We start from the raw sequence: 5908 nt of genomic DNA, 5'->3' as shown, positions 1-5908 counted from the left end.
CTCTTGGATCAGAGCACACATTGCCCAACCTATCAAACACATATATCTCAATAAAATAAATAGATTAGAAAACTTAGTGCCATCACCCATCAAATCTACCAGAAGATTATATGGGAAGAAACTGCTCATATCTGGGTTGAGGAGGGTGAATATCAGAGAGGTCGACTGAAAGTGGATCAGCTGAATTTTTTACATGCCAATGAGTTGACATTCTTTGATGAGACATGGACTGCAAGTACCATTGAGGCCTTTGAAGGGGGTGCCTTGAAAGGATTCTCGACTAATAGATTCATGTGTGGTTAGCAGCTCAAAGTGTTTGGCAGATGTAAGGCTGGTAAGACACTGGTACCATTTTGGTTTTTGGGGACAAGGTGGATCTCCTTTTCAGGACAAAATACTTTTTATCATTTGAAATGCATTTTGCGGGATAATTGAGTGGATTTTAAATGAATTTAGTTGGATAATTGAATGGACCAGCATCTTAGCTAACATGGATCCACTTCAATTTTGAATTTATGTATACATTTTAACTTCGAATTTATGGAAGGTTGAGTAATATGATCTTCCATGCTAATCTTGTGAAGTGATGTTTCAGAAATTAAATTTGATAGTTTGGTTGTGTAGGATCTTCTGCTCAACCTCAGCAGTCGGAACTCTCCTCCACATGTAAGTTCAGAAGAAACAGAAAAAGCTTTAGATTTCTGTTATCATCTTTCCAAGCTAATAATATAAGATTAAAGTGTTGTATGATTCATCTCAACTTCATTGTTTTTCCCTTTGAAAACTATTTTATGTAATAAAACTATGGATTGAGAATAAATCTACTAGTGCATGTTATAAATTGCAAACAATAGTAAAACTATGATTCCAGTGCAAATCATAATTGGTTAAGGATTTTGGCTACCCTAGATGATTGTTTCACTAGTTGTTTTACCATGCCCAAGGATTTTGCTGGGTTTCCCACTCAAAGATAAAGACTGATAAGGTTTTGTTTTGCAAAATTCTTAAGGAAGGTTGGCTTAAAAGATGCATTTTGTTTGCTAAATAGAGAACAAGACTTGTATCATTTTATACTGTGGTGCACTTTACTCTGATCACAAACACCATCAATTATTATAGAAACCTAAATTCAAGATTTTGACTTAAATGTCAGTTTATTTTTAAGGAAATTAACATTATGAAAATTTTAAATTTATAATGAAAGAGGTGAACATACATCTCCAAATCTTACACCCATATCTACCCACCCAAGACCATAGAGCACCTTGTTTCTCTAGAAAATCATGGACAACCATAACCTCTTTTACTGAAATAATCAATTAAAAGTTTAAATTACTTGATATTTCTTGTAAGGAGGAATAGTAGACTGATTTACATGCTATTGTTTTTTATATAGAAAAAGAACTAAAACTTGCTCTCTTCCATATCTACTGCTATAAATAGAAAATTTCAATGACATAGGGAAGTCAAGTTCATCTTTCTATATCAATAGAAAAACTCAATGATATGGGGACGCTAAATAGTAGTTTCAATATCCACTGCTGAAATAAAAAATCTCAAGGACTTAATACCAGAGTTCCTAGAGTGGAGAACATTGGAAATATTTGCTGATAGAGCTTTGAATTTTGGACATTTCAACTTTAAATAAAAAAGTCTTATGTGTTGTTATGTATATATTATGTAGCTTTTCCTCCTCTTGGGCTTCGAGATTGGACAGATTATTTTGTCAGATGTCTAAGGGTTCATGTGTTCACTCTGCTGAGTATATTCGAGCTCTCCTCACATCTGTAGGAGCCCCCTTCTAAGGACATGTGTTTTCCTGTCAAGCACGATGTATACGAGGATCTCCCAATAGGCAAGGAGATTTTCTTCTGTCTGTCCTCTGATACAGATTGTAGGAATTTATGTATGAGGTGGTAGGACCCCTCCTCAGGCCTTATAGCAGAAGATATGGTAGAGAGTCTTTCATTGGGTTGTGGGATGATTGCATTAATAGTATCATTAATAAGTTCTGTGTAGTGGAGATTGAGCTGATTCAAAAATCAGGGTACCAAGACTTGGGATCTCAAGAACAATGGCCAAACATATGTGGGTTTGTGAAGAACTTGTGTTTATGGAGAGGTGAGGAGACTGATGCAGTGAGGGAGGGTGATGATCCTGCAGTCAAGATTGTGGAAAAGCTATTGTGGACTTATGTTATTGGTGACATTGTTACATTCTATGCCTTGAGAAAATCACATGAGAGGGTCATAAGGATTGATCTTTTGTCAATGAATCTGTCAACTCTTGCTCAGAGGTTGAAAGCTCTAGTCCCTTGCTGGCGTGTATCTAGGATTTTTCCATTGCTTGCAGACTCTTGTCATGGGTAGAAATCTAATTGTATTTATAGTGACTATCAAATATTGGATAGAGGAAGTGGGAAGATTATTGAGATAATGCCAACTCATGTTAAAAAAATATTTCCTAACAGAAGGAAATGGGCCACTGTCAAGGAAATCTATGATTTTCTAGACAATAGAATTCCCCATGTTGAATACATCCATAAATCTGTAGAACAAGAGTTAGCATTGGTGTTCAAGCCGAGGGGTTGTGCAACCAAACCTTCGACTGTGGAACAACTTGTGGAAGCTCTGAAATTTGTGACCAAGGCACTGGTGTCTTTGCACACCCTTTCATTTATGCACAGGGATCTCAGGTGGGATAACGTGATGAAGAACATTGAATCAGATGAGTGGTTTATAATAGACTTTGAGGATGCCATTGGTGCACCTCATATTTACCCTCATAATCTTAGTGGCTTGAACCATGCTCTTGAGATGTCTAGGGGTGTTCATGGGGTTAAATTTGATGTGTGGAGTATTGGACACCTTATCAGGACAAGTGGGTTGAATGTGTTTGAGCTGTTGAGGAATTCATAGAACAGATTCTTGGAACAAGAACCCAGATTAGAGGCCTTCTGCTGCAGATTGCTATCATCACCTTTTTCAATTGTAGTCTTCCCTACCTAATTACTGAGATTAGACATTGCCAACCATGGGAAATTCTCAGTCCTATGTATCCCATTATTACTATTCATAGGATCCAGAATCACATGATTATTGAATGTTGTATTATTAGAAAATTTGATATATCTAACGAAGAACTTGTTTCAGATTGTACACAAGGAAGACACCCTTTCCTAGAATGCCATTAGTTCACAATGGTGATCTCATGTAAATAGGTTGCACTATTCATAACATTAAGCTGCGTATCATAGCCTTGACACTCGATTCTAATGGAAATAAGCATATTTCCATGTTGTTCCCTGATAGGGGGATTTTTTAAAATGGGTGTTCTGATTTGTAGCTTTGATATAATTCTATTTTTAATTCGATGAACTGCATGCTTATTCTGTTAAAATGGAAATGACGTGTTTCATAGTTTGGTGTATGCCATGCTAGAGAAATTGAAACAACAACTCTCTCCCTTTTTTCCATTCAAATAAATTATATATATAAAGAAAGCTTTTTTTTATGGTTTATGGTGAAGGGTAGATGATATTTAATGCTCAGTGTATCAAACAATAATGAATGTTGAAGACCCTATAGTGAAAGGCAAAGCACAAAAAATAATTGAGGACTAAATTTTCCATAATACCCAAATGAAATTTACCCATGTAGAAGGCCCCACACAGTTGGACATCATATAATAACTAAAAAAAGAATAACTTGAATGACCTGAATACAAACATCCCATGTAAAACTAGTGATAGAACAACCCAGAGTGCACCAAAACATTTTCAATTCATTTGGAGACCAATTTTTGTAGTCTCATGAAAGAAAAAATGTTTTGCAGTTGGCCCCCACTTCTAACATGCAACACAATTGGAGATGAATAGCCAAAAGAGAGAAACTCAATGCACCCTATGAAAATTTCAATTTTTTTCCATTTTTCTACATCATATCATATAGACATGTTATGCTCAATTGAAAAAATGATTCATCACCACCACCATAGCAAAATATCACTGTTTTAATCCACTCCAAACTTATTTCATCAACTACATAGGTTTACACACACATGCATCTTATGATAGAAGAGAAAAAGGATTTGCTAGGTACTAGAAACTTTAGATTCAATCTCAGAGAGCAAAAGTAGAAGGAAAAAATAAATCCAGCGCTGCAACGTCGCTATATAAGTGGGGAAAGGGAAAACAAAAGTGATACAATGAATCTGGTTCTTCCTCAATGCAAATGAAACTATGAAAATACAAATAGGTAATGTAGGAATACTCTGCTTGTCATCCAGAATCGAACTTAAACTATATCCACTAATTCCTCCAGAAAGCTTTCCAGCAACTAATAAAAAACAAATGTAAGAATAAGGCAACTGTCAACAACCATATAGGTAAGGCATGTCTACCCTTCCCTAAGGGCAGGTGCCGAATAGAATTGCAAGCTTTTGCCATTAAGTCCAACAACCTTGTTAGATCCTTTGGGAGTAGTGACTAGGCTGAGAGTACCCCAGGTGACCAGGCAACTATGACCTTATCATAAATGTGCAGACTGTAACTAAGACCAAAAGGGATTTAGGAGTGCGGCATACTACATTGAGAGAGCCTAAGGTCACCAAGTCATTATGAACCTAATCATAAACAGGCGGACTGTAACTGATCAAGAACTGTTGCACAAAACATTACATTTGTTGAACCCCGAGCTTTACGCCCAAACAATAAATGGATATGGCAAAAAAACTGAAATAACTAATTTGAGGATGTTCTAGTTTCAATTTTTCCTTGAAACAATTTCAGCGACACTATTGGAAAAACAACATATGTAAATCAATCAAAACATCCATATCCAAAAGAATGAAAGAATATGAAGATGAAATGTGGGTTTATTGAAAAAACCACTCTTTTCCTCAAACCCACTCTTAAGGGCTATAACAAATCATTCTCAAGCAGCCCACGGACAAGAAAAAATTCAATCAATCCACATATGCACCAATAAATCAAAAAAATAATACATAGAGAAAGGAATGGGAAAAAGGTTCTCAAAAAATATGAGAAAAAAACCAATTTAAAAATAAATAAATAAAATAAAATAACCCCAAAAAGCAGTTTTCAGAGTGCATGAGAACTTACCCTCTCAAGCTCATCCTGGATTTCCTGCAGCTTTTCAATGGAGAGAACAAGCTCACCGTCTATGTGCTCTTCCTCTTCCCCTTTTGATCTCTTGGACTTGTCCATCCTGCCCAGTCCTTTTGACCCAAAAGTCCTAAAAATCCAACAGAGTTGAAGGCATAGGTAGAGTGGCAGAGAGGGAATGGTCATAGCATTCATTATTACCTCTAGAAACGTTGCATGCTCCATCATGCCATCCTCAATGAAGAAAACTTCCAAAGCTTAAAATTTAGATCCTAGCATTCATTATTACCTCCAGAAATGTTGCACGCTCCATCCTACCATCCTCAGTGAAGAAAACTTCAAATGAAATATTATCATTAAAATACCAAACAAGTTGTTGATTATTTTTTACTTCCACCTACAAAAGAGTGTTTGCCAGTCTAGGAGATATGTTTTGAAACAATACCATTGGCAGTAGTGTGTGTGCACAAGAGATATGTTTTGAAACAATACTATTGGCAGCAGTGTGTGTGCTGAGCTACCAGGCTGCAATGGTGGCACCTAATTTACCAGGAACAAAACTTAGAAAAAGGACTCAAAATAGATGTGCATCTACATCCTATTAAACTAGCAATATTTACAGTAAATAGAACTAATATCTCAACTATTTTCACATTTTATGAATTGCACCTGTAGAGGTCCAGCAACTGCAAGACCAAAAGAGTTATTCTAAAACTTCAAGCTGTAAAAAAATTGACCATCGCGCCATATAAGTTGCCCATTGATCTGAAGGCCTTGACATAC

This window comes from Pinus tabuliformis, chromosome 5_1 (assembly GCF_031772625.1).
Source record: "Pinus tabuliformis cultivar Carrire ecotype Pingquan chromosome 5_1, CPIR1, whole genome shotgun sequence".
NCBI lineage: Eukaryota > Viridiplantae > Streptophyta > Pinopsida > Pinales > Pinaceae > Pinus > Pinus tabuliformis.
This window is presented reverse-complemented; position numbering follows the sequence as displayed.